The 18,332-nt window shown below is 44.5% G+C and overlaps 1 protein-coding gene and 1 pseudogene across 1 annotated transcript in view; both read right to left on the reverse strand.

Moving 5' to 3' along the window:
* The window catches only part of LOC126252392 (synaptotagmin-5), a gene marked incomplete at its 5' end in the record, with an annotated part of 250,182 nt that overhangs the window by 214,403 nt on the left and 17,447 nt on the right, over nucleotides 1-18,332 (reverse strand). The window lies entirely within an intron of this gene.
* Nucleotides 13,006-13,123, reverse strand: LOC126253730 (5S ribosomal RNA; annotated as a pseudogene).

Raw genomic sequence — 18,332 nt, forward strand, 5'->3', positions numbered from 1 at the left:
TTCTCCCATTATCTTTCCTATTCCACAAACTACGCTTTACTTGCACAACACGACGTGGTATGGTCTCGACTAATGTCTGAAGTAGTGCTGGAGGGACTTGACACTATGAATCCTGCAGGGCTGTCCATAAATCCGAAAGAGTACGAGGCGGTGGAGATCTCTTCTGAACAACATCTCAGATGTGCTCAATAATGTTCATGTATAAGGAATTTGGTGGCCAGCGGAAGCGCTTAAATTCGGAAGAGTGTACCCGGGGCCACGCTGTAGCAATTCTGGACGTGAGGGGTGTCGCATTGTCCTGCAGGAATTGCACAAGTCCGACGGAACGCACAATGGACATGAATGGATGCAGGTGATCAGACAGGATATTTACGTATGTATCAACTGTCAGAGTCGAATCCAGACGTATCAGGTGTCCATATCACTCCAACTGCAAACGCCCCACACCATAACAGAGCCTCCACCAGCTTGAACAGTTCCCTGATGACATACAGGGTCCATGGATTCATGAGCCGAAGGACATGAAAACCCATATCGATGATGTGTCGTTGAGTGGTTAGCATGCTGACACTTGTTGATGGCCCAGCATTGAAATCTGCAGCAATTTGCGGAAGCCTTGCCCTTCTGTCACGTTGAACGATTCTCTTCTGTCGTCGGTGGTCCCGTTCTTGCAGGATCTTTTTCCGGCCGCCGTGATGTCGGAGATTTCATGTTTCCCGCATTCCTGATGTTGACGATACACTCGTGAAACGGCCGTAAGGGAAAATCCCCACTTCATCGTTAGCTCGGAGATGCTGTGTCCCATCGCTCGTGCTCCGACTATAACACCACGTTCTAATTCACCTAAATCATAATAACTTGCCATTGTAGCAGCAGTAACCGATCTGACAACTACGGCAGATACTTGTTGTCTTATATAGGCGTTGCCGACCGCAGCGCCATATTCTGCCTGTTTACATATCTCTGTATTTGAACACGCACGCCTATACCAGTTTCTTTGGCACCTCAGTGTATAACGGCCAATAAAGTTTACTTTAAAATTTAAACTTGAAGTCACTATTGATCGCTTATGTTTCTTTTGGTTTGAACATTTCATTGGCAGTTAGACAGTAAAGAGGATTGCTTGCGTTCGTGCAGCAGAATAGGCGAGTACAGCGTTCGTTTGTTAATTATTTTCATGAGCTGCAGAGAGGAACCAATAATTTTCGGATAATTCAGTTCTTAAATTTATTGCATGTATGTATGCTAAATAGGCATAGTGTAGCGTTTTAATAACTGTGTACAGTAGAGTTTAATGTGTTAATGTGAATGGGGACTGTGCTGTATTCGAATGCAAGCTAAGTTGGTGACTCTTTGCTCACAGATTTAGGCGGTACGCAGCTTGAGGCTGTTGACAAAGGGCATCACTGTGCTGACGGAACATGGGTATCCGACGGACGTCCAACATGTTCCATGCGTCCCCGATCAGACCATTACTGTTGATGTCCCGGTTTACAGGCACTGAGATTAAACCCTCACCTGTTGTCGAGCGGGAGTTCGACCCAACGTGTAGCAGGCTGTCACTTTGCCTGTTTTAGAGGGAGCCTCTCAGCCTGCGAGATCCAGACTGTCTCAGATTGTGGGAGCTTCGAAGGCAGGCTCGTAATGGGACTTATTATGGACATGGCTGCCAAGGAGGGGAAGAAATCCAGCGTGCACTCTGTATACAGTCCGGGGAGGACATCCAAGATGTGGAACGTGTCCTTCCAGATGCAATGGGGAACACGTGGTGCAGCCAACTGCAGGTGGTGGCTCATGTCGGTACTAATGTTGTTTGCCACTGTGTATCAGAAGAGATTCTAGTTTCAAGCAGCTGGCTGAATTGGTAAAGACTGGCAGTCTTACTTGCGAGATGAAAGCAGATCTCAGCATGTAACATCGTCGACAGGACTAACTGCGGACTTTTGGTACAGAGCCGTGTGGAACGCTTGAATCGGAGGTGGGCTGGAGACGCCTCGGCTTGGGACATAGAGTGGGGGTATCAGGTCCAGCTTATCGGTCAGGTGTCCACTGCACACAGGAGGCTGTGTGGAATTGACTGAGCGATTATTTAGGGTAGAGGGTCTCAGGAAAGAGCAAGAAGGTTTGTATCTCTAAAGAAGCAGGTAAAACACAGGAGAAGAGTTAACATAGGAATCATGGGTATTGGAGTAGTTAACTCTCTTGGGAAAGAACCAGATCTCCAGGCGCTAATAGACAGCACTGAATCACAAATGGCTATAAGTACGAAAGCTGGTTAGACTAAAACTAAGCTCCATTCAAACAGGCCTCAGTTGCCCCATCGGTACTGGCCGGCCGCCGTTTCATCTTTGGCTTATAGCCGTCACTTGATGTGAATATGGAGGAGCATGTGGTCACACACTGCTCTCCCGGCCATTGTTAGTTTACGAGTCCTCAGTCAGGTAGCCCTTCAACTGGCCTCACAATTGCTGAGTGCACCCTGCTTGCCAACAGCGCTCAGCAGACCCGGACGGTCACCCAACCAAGTGCTAGCTGAGACCGACAGCACTTAACTTGGGTGATCTGGTGGGAACCGGTGTTAGCACTGTGCCAAAGCAGTTGGCGAAAGCTGGTTAAGGCTGGAGTTTAATTCAGCTGACATTTTTACAAAGGACCTAACGATGCTCAAAAAGTATCGGTTAATAAACTTGGCAGGCGTATGTTTGGTACTGTTAGAAGTAGCCTATCTTGTAGACAAACTGGAGTAGATGGTTCCTGTGATTTGGTCTGAGTAGAGGTCATACATGACAACTGGAATAAATTATTATTTGGTTCCTTTTTCCCACCTCCCGACTCTGATCATACAGTTGCTGAACGGTTTAAAGAAGGCTTCAGTCTCATTTCAAATATATATACCACTCATACAATTATACTTGGTGGTGTCTTCAATCTATCCTCGATATATTGTCGAAAATACATGTGTAAAGTCGGCGGCAGGCATAAAACATCATCTAAAATCGTATTAAATGCTTTCTTCGAAAATTATTTGGAACAATTAGTTCAGGAGCCCACTCGAATTGTATTTATTGCTAAGAAATCGAGAATGTTTTCGCAACTATTTAATTCCGCGCAAATAGGGAACATTACGGTGGATACAGCGATTACTGACCACAAGGTCGTTGGCGCGAGATTGAATGCACTTAAAAATCAAACGCACCAAAAATAAACGAAAAATATACCTATATAAAAAGCAGATAATAATGCGCCTGACACCTTCCAAAGAAAAGCCTTCATTCCTTGTGAAGTAACTGTAAGACTGTAGGCCACATATGGCTTAAATTCAGATAAATGCTATCAAAGTACTGGAGAGATTTATACCAAATAAATTAATGAGACGGAACTTACCCGCCATGGTACAGAAGACAGGACAGAACACTGTTGCTGAAGCAACCAACAAAAGCATACCAAATTTAAAAGAACTCAAAATTCGGAAACTGGAGCAGTTTTACAGAAGCCTGTAATTTATCGCGAACTTCAATGCGAGTTTCCACAACGAAACTCGGTCTCGTAATCTGACAGAAAATCCAAGGAAATTATCGTTGTATATGAAGTACACCAGCGGCAAGACGCAATCAGTACCATCAATGGGCGGCAACGATGGTAATGCTACTAATAACAAGGCCACAAAAGTGTAGGAGAGAAACTTAAATCACTTAATAAAGGCAATTATTCCAGTTCAGGCTGTATACCAGTTAGATTCCTTTCAGAGTATGCTGATATAATAGATCTATACTTAACAATCATACACAGGCACTCGTTGTTAGGCAACGGGCGAGTTGTGGCGGCCTGAAAATATTCTAATTCGGAGTTGGCGTGGCTGCACGGGCCACTCGGCAAGCCGGGGCTGGTCAGCAACCACATGGTGCCGAACAGTAGCCGGAGCAAGAGAGGTAGCCCCAGCACGTGGTCCAGGCCGACCGCGTGGCTGACACTGTGACACTGTGTCGAGGAACGTGCTCTGTATCGATGAAGGAGATTTGTATGCTGGGAGTGCCAAAGATGGCGGACTTTGTGAAACCATAATGGCAGACATTTCACAGTTCCTGTAGAAATTAATAGTAGCCAGAGGAATCATGATACCCAAAAAGAAACATGTACATTACCATTATCTGCACAATGATTCTAATGGTGTAATCAGATTTTCAATATCTTTATTAGTTTGAAGTTTAGTATCTCACTAAATTATACAAGTAACACCCAGCAACGAATTTCCAAAATCTAAACGGTTAATTTGATTTTGTCGATCGATGTGTCTTTAGAAAGCTATTAGTGTAAACCTAAATTGGTATGAATTACAGGCATGTAACGTGAATAGTACATAAGTTATTGGAGGTCAAAGTGGCTGATTACTATTGATCGCATCAGGTCATAAGTACTTAACAGTTACACGAAAAACGGTAGCAGCATGCTTATATATATATATATATATATATATATATATATATATATATATATATATATATACCTCTATGTCTTTGTTTATATCAGATATATACTATTCATGAAGAGATTGGTCAAATATTTACTGTGTTTTAGAAAGCACAGAGACATAAGGCTACTGGCCTATTTTGCTTGTATTCCTTTGATATATGTTTATTTAATTTGTTTATGTATTTAATAATGTGTGTTAGAGCGTGTTTATAGTCCAGCCGTAGGAATATTTATTTGATTTCAAGTTACTTAAATGTAAATCCAGTATTTAGTAAGTGTTTCAATATGTTTGTGGGTGTGCGTAGGCTTGGAGACATGGCGGGAGCGCTCTAGACAATCACAACGCTCGTTACTACGGTAGGCGACTAGCGAAGTCAATGGAGAGACTGTATGGAAGAGGAGGAGGAGCATCGGGTCGCACAGGACACGAGGGAGTTTTGGACGGGAAGGCGCGACGGAGGGTTGCATGAAATACTTGGAGAGTGTTGAGAAGTTTGCGTGTGGTCGCGGGAGATAGAAATATTTCGTAGTGCCGACTTGTGCACTTGTGAGATTTCCGTGGTTTCTCCAGTGAAGACGTAGTATGCACTTAGAAGTGAATATCTCGTTACCTATGTTGCTGTTCTAACTAATTACGTGACGTAGGAATCTATTGTTTCATTGTTACTCAACTTATATTTTATTTAATTGCTGGACCATCGACACCAATAAGTGTTTTGCAGAAATAAATAGCATTCTTAAAAGTACTTCTGCTACTGTACTCATCATTTAAAGCCGTTAAAATAGGACCTGCAGATTTTATTTAATTGCAATCTTTCATTTATAAATTTCTATGTTACTTTAAAATTCGCAATTGCCGAGTGATAGGAACCTTCGATCACTTGATTCATGTGTGTATTCATATCGTATACTGTAGACTCAGCAGTATTTGGCATGTAATGCGGCAACTGCGTACCCTACCCCCTAGACAACGAAACCAGCCAAAACTTTTAATATTTCAGCTCTGAGTCTGAGGGTACGTAATTGAGCGCCACATTTTTTTTTTTTTAATCCCGCATCGTTCAAAGAAAGATCCGTACCTAAAGACTGAAAAGTTACACATATAACACCAATACTCAAGAAAATAATGAAGTAGGAGTAATGAATTACAGGCCCATATCACTAACGTCGCTTTGCAGTAGGATTTTGAAAGATGTACTGTGTTCGAACATTATGAATTACCTCGAGGAAAACGATCTTTTTTCACACTGTCAGCACAGATTCAGAAAATATCGTTCTTGTGGAACACAACTAGCTCTTTAATCTCATGAAGTAATGAAAGCTATAGATAGGGGATTTCAAATTGATTCCATACTTCTAGATTTCCAAAATGCTTTTTGATACCGTTCCTTATAAGCGGCCTATTCGTAGTAATTGACAGAAAGTCATCGAGTAAATATAAGTGATGTCTGGTGTTCCCCACGGAAGTGTTATAGGCGCTCTGCTGTTCTTAATCTACACAAACGATATACGAGACAATTTAAGGAACCCTCTTACAATGTTTGCCGATGATGCAGTCATTCATCGTCTAGTAAAATCTTCAGAACACCAAAATAACTGTCAGTCCAACTAAATACACTGCAGAGCCAAAGAAACTGGTACACATGCCTAATATTGTGTAAGCCCCCGCGAACAGAAGTGTCCCAACACGACGTGGCATGGACTCGACTAATGTCTGAAGTAGTGATGGAGGGAACTGACACCATGAATCCTGCAGACTGTCCATACATCGGTAAAAGAACGAAGCGGACGAGATCTCTTACGAACAGCAAGGCATTTCAGATGTGCTCAATAATGTTCATTTCTAGGTAGTTTGGTGGCCAGCGGAAGTGTTTAAACTCAGAAGAGTGTTCCTGGAGCCACGCTGTAGCAATTCTGAAAATGTGGGGTGTCGCATTGTCCTGCTGAAATTGCCCAAGTCCGTCGGAACGCACAATGGACATGAACGGATGCAGGTGATCAGACAGTATGCGTACGTACTCATCAACAGTAAGAATCGTATCTAGATGTATCAGGGGTCCATATCACTCTAACTGCACACGTCCCACACCATTACAGAGCTTCCACCAGCTTGAACAGTCCCCTGATTACATGCAGAGTCCAGGGATTCATGGGGTTGTCTCAATACACGTACACGTCCATCTACTCGATAGAATTTGAAACGAGACTCGTCCGACCAGGCAACATGTTTCGAGTCATCAACAGTCCAGTGTCGGTGTTGATGGTCCCAAGTGAGGCGTAAAGCTTTGTGTCGTGCAGTCATTAAGGGTACACGGGTGGGCCTTCGGCTCCGAAAGCTCGTATCGATGATGTTTCGTTGAATGGTTCGCTTGCTGACACTGTTGATGGCCCAGCATTGAAATCTGCAGCAGTTTGCGGAAGGGTTGCACTTCTGTCACGTTGAACGATTCCCTTCAGTCGTCGGTGGTCCCGTTCTTTCAGGATCTTTTTCCGGCTTCAGCGATGTCGGAGATTTGTGGTTTTACCGGATTCTTGATATTCACGGTACGCTCGTGAAATGGTCATACGGGTAAATCCCCACTTCATCACTACCTCGAAGATGATGTGGCCCATCGCTCGTGCGCCGACTATAACACCACGTTCAAACTCACTAAAACCTTGATAACCTGCCATTGTAGCTGCGATAACTGATCTAACAACTGCGCCAAACACTTGTTGTCTTATGTAGGCGTTGCCGACCGCAGTGCCGTATTCTGTCTGTTTACATATCTCTGCATTTGAAAACACTTGCCTATACCAGTTTCTTGGCACTTCAATGTCTCTAGGAAACACAATTATGACAACTTAAGTTGGAACAATCAAACAGATATTGTTGGGGAAGTGAACCAAAGACTGGGTTTACTGGCAGAACACTTAGAAGATACAACAGGTCTACTAAAGAGACTGCCAACATATGTTCTCTGGTAGAGTAATACTGTTCAGTAAGGGATCCTTACCAGCCAGGATTGACAGAGGACACCGAAAAAGTTCGAGAAGGGCGGTTTGCTCTGTGTTATCGCGTAACAGAGAGGGAGTGTTTCACGGATATGACACGCGAGTTGGGTAGTTCAAATGGCTCTGAGCACTATGGGACTTAACATCTGAGGTCATCAGTTCCCTAGAACTACTTAAACCTAACTAACCTAAGGACATCACACACATCCATGCCCGAGGCAGGATTCGAAGCTGCGGCCGCAGCGGTCGTTCGGTTCCAGACTGTAGTGCCTAGAACCGCACGGCCACTCCGGCCGGCTTATGGGTAGGGACTGTGATGCCTGTGTTTAGATGCAAGCCGATTTGGTGACACTTGGCTCTCAGCTCCAGGCTGTGATGGCTTTGGTTATGCAGCTTGAAGCTGCAGTAGCTGGGCCTCACTGTTGTGGGCCAGCTGTGGGGATACAACAGACGTTCAGCACGCCTGAGTCCCTCCCATCGGTCCGCAACAGTGACCAGCCCAGTTACTGCTCGCCGTGACCTCTCACCTATGGTGAAATGGGAGGTCGCCTCAGGATGTGGACGGTGGCGAAAGACTTCCCAGGGGGCCGCACGTAAGATCTCCTAGTTTAGACAAACAGGTCCCAAGTGCTGTCTGTGGCTGCCACTGTCCCTCAGCAGATGCAGTCGCTTGTCCTGTTTCAGAGGAAGCCTCTCAGCCTGCAAGATCAGGGCAATCATAGAGGGTGGGATTATTGATAGCTGGGAACTCCAACGTTAGGCGCATTTGGCTGCTAAGGGGGGGGGGGGAAGAAAGCCAAGATGCATTCCATGTGCATAGTGGGAATTAGCGACGTTCGGTGGCAGGAGGAACAAGACTTTTGGTCAGGTAAATACAGGGTTATAAATACAAAATCAAATAGGGGTAATGCAGGAGTAGCATTAATAATGAATAAAAAATAGGAGTTCGGGTAAGCTACTACAAACAACAAAGTGAACGCATTATTGTGTCCAAGATATACACGAAGCCCAGGCCTACAACAGTAGTACAAGTCTATATGCCAACTAGCTCTGCAGATGACGAAGAAATTAAAGAAATATATGATGAGATAAAAGAAATTATTCAGATAGTGAAGGGAGACGAAAATTTAATAGTCATGGGTGACTGGAATTCGATAGTAGGAAAAGGAAGAGAAGGAAACGTAGTAGGTGAATATGGATTGGGGGGAAGAAATGAAAGAGGAAGCCGCCTGGTAGAATTTTGCACAGAGCACAACTTAATCATAGCTAACACTTGGTTCAAGAATCATAAAAGGAGGTTGTATACATGGAAGAAGCCTGGAGATACTGACAGGTTTCAGATAGATTATATAATGGTAAGACAGAGATTTAGGAACCAGGTTTTAAATTGTAAGACATTTCCAGGGGCAGATGTGGACTCTGACTTCAATCTATTGGTTATGAACTGTAGATTAAAACCGAAGAAACCGCAATAAGGTGGGAATTTGAGGAGATGGGACCTGGATAAACTGAAAGAACCAGAGGTTGTAGAGAGTTCCAGGAAGAGCATAAAGGAACAATTGACAAGAATGGGGGAAAGAAATACAGTAGAAGAAGAATGGATAGCTTTGAGGTATGAAGTGGTGAAGGCAGCAGAGGATGAAGTAGGTAAAAAGACGAGAGCTAGTAGAAATCCTTGGGTGACAGAAGAAATACTGAATTTAATTGATGAAAGGCGAAAATATAAAAATGCAGTAAATGAAGCAGGCTAAAAGGAATACAAACGTCTCAAAAATGAGATTGACAGGAAGTGCAAAATGGCTAGGCAGGTATGGCTAGAGGACAAATGTAAGGATGTAGAGGCTTACCTCACTTGGGGTAAGATAGATACTGCCTACAGGAAAATTAAAGTGACCTTTGGAGAAAAGAGAACCACTTGTATGAATATCAAGGGCTCAGATGGAAACCCAGTTCTAAGCAAAGAAGGGAAAGCAGAAAGGTGGAAGGAGTATATAGAGGGACTATACAAGGGCGATGTTCTTGAGGACAATATTATGGAAATGAAGGAGTATGTAGATGAAGATGAAATGGGAGATATGATACTGCGTGAAGAATTTGATAGAGCACTGAAAGACCTAAGTCAAAACAAGGCCTCGGGAGTAGACAACTACTGACAGCCTTGGAAGAGCCAATCCTGACAAAACTCTACCATCTGGTGAGCAAGATGTGTGAGACAGGCGAAATACCCTCAGACTTCAAGAAGAATATAATAATTCCAATCCCAAAAAAAGCAGGTGTTGACAGATATGAAAATTACCGAACTATCAGTTTAATAAGTCACGGATACAAAATACTAACGCGAATTCTGTACAGACGAATGGAAAAAGTGGTAGAAGCCGACCTCGGGGAAGATCAGTTTGGATTCCGTAGAAATATGGGAACACGTGAGGCAATACTGACCCTACGACTTATCTTAGAAGGTAGATTAAGAAAAGGCAAACCTACGTTTCTAGCATTTGTAGACTTAGAGAAAGCTTTTGACAATGTTGACTGGAATAATCTCTTTCAAATTCTAAAGGTGGCAGGGGTAAAATACAGGGAGCGAAAGGCTATTTACAATTTGTACAGAAACCAGATGGCAGTTATAAGAGTCGAGGGACATGAAAGGGAAGCAGTGGTTGGGAAGGGAGTGAGACAGGGTTGTAGCCTCTCCCCGATGTTATTCAATATGTATATTGAGCAAGCAGTAAAGGAAACAAAAGAAAAATTCGGAGTAGGTATTAAAATCCATGGAGAAGAAATAAAAACTTTGAGGTTCGCCGATGACATTGTAATTCTGTCAGAGACAGCAAAGGACTTGGAAGAGCAGTTGAACGGAATGGACAGTGTCTTGAAGGGAGGATATAAGATGAACATCAACAAAAGCAAAACCAGGATAATGGAATGTAGTCGAATTAAGTCGGGCGATGCTGAGGGAATTAGATTAGGAAATGAGACACTCAAAGTAGTAAAGGAGTTTTGCTATTTGGGAAGCAAAGTAACTGATGAAGGTCGAAGTACAGGGCATATGAAATGTAGACTGGCAATAGCAAGGAAAGCGTTTCTAAAGAAGAAAAATTTGTTAACATCGAGTATAGATTTAAATGTCAGGAAGTCGTTTCTGAAAGTATTTGTATGGAGTGTAGCCATGTATGGAAGTGAAACATGGACGATAAATAGTTTGGCCAAGAAGAGAATAGAAGCCTTTGAAATGTGGTGCTACAGAAGAATGCTGAAGATTAGATGGGTAGATTACGTAACTAATGAGGAAGTATTGAATAGGATTGGGGAGAAGAGAAGTTTGTGGCACAACTTGACAAGAAGAAGGGATAGGTTGGTAGGACATGTTCTGAGGCATCAAGGGATCACCAATTTAGTATTGGAGGGCAGCGTGGAGGGTAAGAATCGTAGAGGGAGACCAAGAGATGAATACACCAAACAGATTCAGAAGGATGTAGGCTGCAGTATGTATTGGGAGATGAAGAAGCTTGCACAGGATAGAGTAGCATGGAGAGCTGCATCAAAACAGTCTCAGGACTGAAGACCACAACAACAACAACCAGATAGAGTCATTCCAGACGTGGAACGTATCCTTCCGGATGCCATGAAGAACACAGGGTGCAGCCGACTGCAGATGGTGTCTCACGTCGCTTTGGTTCGGAAGAGATTCTCTCTGGTTTCGAGTGGCTAACAGAAGTGGTAAAGGCTGCCATTCTTGCTTGCGAGATGAAAGCAGAGCCGACCATTTGCAGCATAGTCGACAGGAAAAATTGCGGACCTCTGGTACAGAGCCGAGTGGGCGGCCTGAATCAGAGGCTCAGACGCTTCTGCGACCGTGTAGGCTGCAGATTCCTCGACTTGTGCCGTAGGATTGTTGTGTTTCTGGTTCTGCTGAGTAGGTCAGGTGTATTATACGCAGGAGGCGGCTACACGGGTATCGGGGTTGTGTGTCGTGGACTGGGCGGTTTTTTAGTTTAGAGGGTCTCGGGCAAACACAAAAAGGGCTGCAGTCTCAAAGGGAGCGCTGGAAGAACGTGTATATAGGAACCATCGGTATAAGAGTTGTAAATTGTCGTAGCTGTGTTGGAAACATACCAGAGCTCCAAGCGCTAATAAAAGCACTGATGCCGGCCGGAGTGGCCGAGCGGTTAAAGGCGCTACAGTCTGGAACCGCACGACCGCTACGGTCGCAGGTTCGAATCCTGCCTCGGGCATGGATGTGTGTGATGTCCTTAGGTTAGTTAGGTTTAAGTAGTTCTAAGTTCTAGGGGACTTATGACCACAGCAGTTAAGTCCCATAGTGCTCAGAGCCATTTGAGCCAAAGCACTGATGCTCAAATTGTTATAGGCACTGAATGCTGGCTAAAGCCGAAGTTCAGCTGAAATTTTTGCGAAGGACCTAATGGTGTTGAGAAATGATAGGGTAAATGCAGTTGGCGATGGCGTGTTTGTTGCTGTTAGAAGTAGTTTTTCTTCTAGCGAAATTGAAGTAGATAGTTCCTGTGAGTTAGTATTGGCAGAGGTCATTCTTGGCAACCGGTATAAAATAATAATTGGACCCTTTTACCAACCTCCCAACTCAGATGATAGAACTGGCAAAAGGTATAAAGAGAACTTGAGTTTAATATCAAACACGTACTGGACTCATACAGTTTTAATTGGTGAAGACTTTAATTTTCCCTCGATATTTTGGTGAAAATACATATTTAAATCTGGGGTTACGCGTAAAACATCATCGAAAAATGTGCTAAACGCATTATCTGAAAATTGTTTTGAGCAGTTCGTTTAATTGTCCACGCGAATGGTAAACGGTTGTGAAAACCCACTAGACCCTTTAGCAACAAATAATCCTGAGTCAATAACGAGCATCAAAACGGACACAAGGACTACTGAACACAGGATTGTCATAGCGAAGTTGAATATTGTAACCCCAAATCCTCCAAAAATAGACGGAAAATATACCTGTTCACAAAAGCAGTTAAAAATTCACTTGACGCCTTCCCGAGAGATAATATCACCTCCTTACAAATTAACAGTGGAAGTGTAGGCCAGATGTGACTTGAATTCAAAGAAATAGTGTCGACAGAAATTAAGAGATTTATAAACTAAAAACCTCCCGAACAGGCCATGAAGGCCCAAAGGTACCGACCGGCTGCCTTGTCATCCTCAGACCACAGGCGTCACTGGATGCGGATATGGAGGGGCATCTGGTCAGCACACCGCTCTCCCGAGCCGGCCGGAGTGGCCGTATGGTTCTAGGCGCTTCAGCCTGGAGCCGCGCGACCGCTACGGTCGTAGATTCGAATCCTGCCTCGGGCATGGATGTGTGTGTTGTCCTTAGGTTAGTTAGGTTTAAGTAGTTCTCAGTTCTAGGGGACTGATGACCTTAGCAGTTAAGTCCCATAGTGCTCAGAGCCATTTGAACCGCTCTCCCGGCCGTATATCAGTTTCCGAGACCGGAGCCGCTACTTCTCAATCAAGTAGCTCCTCAGTTTGCCTCACAAGGACTGAGTGCACCCCGTTTGCCAACAGCGCTCGGCATACCAGATGGTCATCCATCCAAGTGCTAGCCCAGCCCGGCAAAGCTTAACTTCGGTGATCTGACGGGAACCGGTGTTACCACTGCGGCAAGGCCGTTGGCCCAATTGAGAGATTTATACCAAATAAATTAACAAACGCCGGAGCTGATCAGACTTGGTACACAAAACGGGTCTGAACACTGTTGCAGAAACAATGAAAAAAAGTATGGCAAATTTAAACTAACGCAAAATCTCCATGATTGGCGATCTTTTACAGAAGCTCGAATTTTAGTGCGGAATTCAATGCGAAATGCTTTAACAGTTTCCACATCGTAACTGTGTCTCGAAACGTGGCGAAAAATCCAACGAGATTCTCGTTGTATCTTAAGTATGCTAGCGTCAAGATACAATCAATGCCTTCTCTGTGCGATACCAATGGAAATACTATCGAAGACAGTGCTGCCAAAGCAGAGTTACTAAATACAGCCTTCCGAAATTACTTCAACAAGAAGATGAAGTAAACATTCCAGAATTCCAATCAATAACAGTTGCCAACATGAGTAACTTCGAAGTAGATATCCTTTACGTAGTGAAGCAACTTAATTCACTTAATAATAAAAGCATGTCTTCCGGTCCAGATTGTATACCAATTAGATTCTTTCAGAGTATGCTGATGCAGATAGATACATACTTAACAATTATATACAACCGCTCGCTCGACAAAATATTCGTACCCATAGACTGGAAACTTCCGCGGGTCACACCAATATTCAAGAAAGGCAATAGGAGTAATCCACTAAATTACAGGCCCATACCGTTAACATAGATATGCAGCAGGAATACGGGTTTAGAAAACACTGTTCTTGCGAAACACAACTAGCTCTCTACTCACACGAAGTGTAGAGTGCTATCGATAAAGGATTTCAAATTGATTCCGTGTTTCTAGATTTCCAGATGGCATTTGCCACTGTACCACCCTTGCGGATTGTAGTGAAATTTTGTAATTATGGAATATCGTCCCAGTTATGTGACTGGATTCGTGATTTACTGTCTGAGAGGTCACAATTCCTAGTAACTGACGGAAGTCGTCGAGTAAAACAGAAATGATTTCTTGAGTTCTCTAAGGAAATGTTATAGACCCTCTAGTGTTTCTTATCTATATAAATGATTTAGGGGACTATCTGAGCAGCCGTCAAAGGTTGTTTGCAGATGATGCTGTCGCTTATCGTCTAGTAAAGTCACCAGAAAATAAAATCAAACTGAGAAACGATTTAGAAAAGATATCTGTATGGTATTAAAACTGGAAATTGACCGTAAATAATGAAGAGTGTGAGGTCATGCTAATGTAATGAGTGCTAAAAGGAATCCGTTAAACTTCGGTTACACGATAAATCAGTCAAATCTAAAGGCCGTAAATTCAACTAAATACCTAGGAGTTACAACTGCGAACAAATTAAATTGGAAAGCACACACAGAAAATGTTGTTGGTCAGGCAAACTAAAGACTGCTTTTTATTGGCGGAAGACTTAGATAATGCTACACATCTACTAAAGAGACTGCCTATACTAAGCTTGTCCGTTCTATTTCGGAGTACCGCTACGCGGTCTGTGATCCTTACCAGATAGGATTAATGGAGTACATCGAGAAATCTCAAAGAGGAGTAGCACGTTTTGTATTATCGAGAAATAGGAGAGAGAGTGTCACTGACATGATACAGGATTTGGGTGGACATCAGAAAAGCAAAGGCTTTTTTCGTCGCGGCGGAATCTTCTCACCAACATTCTCTTCCGAATGCGAAAATATTTTGTTGACGCCGATCAACATATGGAGAAACGATCATCATAATAAAATAAGGGAAATAAGTGCTCACATGGAAAGATATAGGTATTCGTTTTTTCCGCGCGCTGTTCGAGATTGGAATAACGGAGAATTATCCGGTAGGTGGTTCGATGAACCCTCTGCCAGGCATTTAAGAGTGGTTTGCAGAATTATCATGTACATGTATTTTTTCTCCATTTTTCTCATGGTCCATCTCTATGCTTCGTACAGTGAAATACTCCAGATGTATCATTTCTAATTCCAAGCTTATCCTGCTGGTCACCAGAGTCCTCTTGTTGAATGCGGCTTTGACCATGGCGATTCTTGCTCGAATTTAATGTGAGCACTGAGTATCCTTTGTCAACAAGCTTCCCAAATACTTGAACCGCATCACATTCATCAGTTCTCGATTTTCGACATTTATCTTCAAAGGTTTCTCCCGTTTTGATATCCGCATCACTTCTGATTTCTCGATGTTGATGTCCATGTCGTATTTCCTTCCAGTTTCCACCAACTGTTTCATCATGTCTTGCATTTGTCTTTGATTCTTAGTGAGCTCTACCAGGTCATCTGCATACTTGATGGGGTTGATGAGTCGTCCTGCTATCTTAAAGTTACCACATTCGTGCAAAGCTTCTCTCGGCAGCCATACTGCTTATTTGGCGATAGACAACCTTTTATTTTTGGAATATCCGAAGTCACTCTATTACGAATGACGTTATACTCCGTATAACACTCTCGACTTTGCCTGGATGTATATTTTAGCAATGGTTTCTCCTTCTGAATAGCTGATTCTCGAAGATCTTGCTTAAACGATAGGCTTCTGCGTGTAGTACTGCCTCCTACCACGGAACTCTCTTCGTACCTAAAGTTTCTTCTGCTGCCTCTTGTATATTCGATGTGTCTGGTACAAATGGCTGTATCCTTAGACCAAGAAGTTTCCATGAACTGTTGAAAGTGCCTGATCAGTAGAAAGCGGATTAGGCTCTGAACATCTTATTCGACCGTTTGTGTGCAATGCAATTTGTTATTCTAGCTAACGCAGGGGCTACGTGGACAAATAATACACACACAAACCAATTTTTGCGTCACCTCGGTTTCCAGAACTCCTGAAGATAGACATTGACCGTGGATATTGTATCACAGACACAGTCACTTTGACTGTTCAGAGATATCACTAAACTCCCCCAAAGATGTAAACAACCATGCGTGACCAGCGCCTATTAGACGGAGGGGGTTCGACAGCAGATCATTTCCAGTCATTCCACGAAGAAGGAGGTACACAGCTCGTGTTGCCTGTAGTTCAACCATGCCTAGAGAGTGAATACCGCAGTTAGATCGCGTCCGCATTGTTACTTTGTCCCAGGAAGGGCTCTCAACAACGGAAGTGTCCAGGAGTCTCGGTGTAAACCAAAGCGATGTTGTTCGGACATGGAGGAGATACAGAGAGACATAACTGTCGATGACATGCCTCACTCAGGCCGTCCAAGGGCTACTATTGCAGTGGATGACCGCTACATAACGATTGTGGCTGGGAGGAATCCTGGCAGCAAGGCCATCATGTTGAATAATGTTTTTCGTGGAGCCACAGGACGTCTTGTTACGACTCAGCCTGTGTGCAGTAGGCTGCATGATGCGCAACTTCACTCCCGAAGTCCTTGGCGAGGTCCATCTTTGCAAAACAAGACACCACGCAGCGCGGTACAGATGGGCCCAACAACATGCAGAATGGACCGCTGAGGACTGGCATCACGTTCACTTCACCGATGCCTGTCGTATATGCCTTCAACCAGACAATCGCCAGATACGTGTTTGGAGGTAACCCGGTCAGGCTGAACGCCTTAGACACACTGTCCAGCGAGTGCAGCAAGGTGGCGGTTCCCTGCTGTTTTGGGATGAAATGTGGGGCCGACGTACGCCGCTGGTGGTCATGGAAGGTGCCGTAACGGCTGTACGATACGTGAATGCTATTCTCCGACCGATAGTGCTACCTTATCGGCAGCATATTGGCGAGGCATACGTGTTCAAAAAAATGGTTCAAGTGGCTCTGAGCACTATGAACATCTGAGGTCATCAGTCCCCTAGGACTTAGAACTACTTAAACTTAACTAACCCAAGGACATCACACACATCCGTGCCAGAGGCAGGATTCGAACCTGCGACCGTAGCGGTGGCGGAGTTCCAGACTGAAGCGCCTAGAACCGCTCGACCACCACTGCCGGTATCCGTGTTCATGGACGACAATTCGCGCGCCTATCGAAAACATCTTGTGAATGACTTCCTTCAGGGTACCGACATCGCTCGACTAGAGTGGCCAGCATGTTGTCCAGACATGAACCCTATCGAACATGCCTGCGATAGATTGAAAAGGGCTGTTTATGGACGACGTGACCCACCAACCACTCTGAGGGATCTACGCCGAATCGCCGTTGAGGAGTGGGACAAAAAAAAAAAAAAAAAAAAAGTGGTTCAAATGGCTCTGAGCGCTATGGGACTTAACATCTGTGGTCATCAGTCCCCTAGAACTCAGAACTACTTAAACCTAACTAACCTAAGGACATCACACACATCCATGCCCGAGGCAGGATTCGAACCTGCGACCGTAGCAGTCGCGCGGTTCCGGACTGAGCGCCTAGAACCGCTAGACCACCGCGGCCGGCTAGGAGTGGGACAATCTGGACCAACAGTGCCAGGACGAATACAGGCATGCATCAATGCAAGAGGACGTGCTACTGGGTATTAGAGGTACCGATGTATAGAGCAATATGGACCACCACCTCTGAAGGTCTCGCTGTATGGTGGTACAACATGCAATGTGTGGTTTTCATGAGCATAACAAGAGCGGAAATGTAGTTGATGTTGATCTCAATTCCAATTTTCTCCACAGTCCCGGTACTCTCTGAACCGAAGTGATGCAAAACATTTTTGATGTATGTAGAATGCACAGGGGAGGTCGTGCACGAGCCGCCATAGGGTTGTGAAGGCTGCGTATTCTCTGTGCCGAGCCTGTGTGCTGCGGAACATCGCGTGAGTGCAGGTCGTGAGCGCGCACCGGAAGGAGGCTATACCGTACAGCGGGCCGCGCCGCCCCCTCCATCGATCGCCGCCGCCACCACCGGCAGCACAGCGCCAGCAGGCCGGCCGCCGGAAGGACGCCGCCGGTGCGCCTGCCTAACCTCGCCTCGCCTCGTCTCACGCCCACAGCCAGCGTGTTCCAACGCCGACAATGTTTAAAACTCTCTGCCAACCACTCCTAGGAGCGGAAAGACAAGCTGTTGTACGTGAAAAGGTGCAACGTTCAACGTACAGCAACTCAGAAGAAAAGACAGACCTGGAAGACAACAAACTACGTCTGCTGTTCGAATGACACTGGGACACGGGTGCTATCTAGCGTATTTATACAGTTGCATGCCCGTGACTTGACACAAGAGTGGCTGGTCTGTGCTTCGAGTATTTTTCTTGGCATCTAACAAAATGGCTCTGAGCACTATGGGATTTAACTACTGTGGTCAT

Source organism: Schistocerca nitens, chromosome 4, assembly GCF_023898315.1.
Source record: "Schistocerca nitens isolate TAMUIC-IGC-003100 chromosome 4, iqSchNite1.1, whole genome shotgun sequence".
Lineage (NCBI taxonomy): Eukaryota > Metazoa > Arthropoda > Insecta > Orthoptera > Acrididae > Schistocerca > Schistocerca nitens.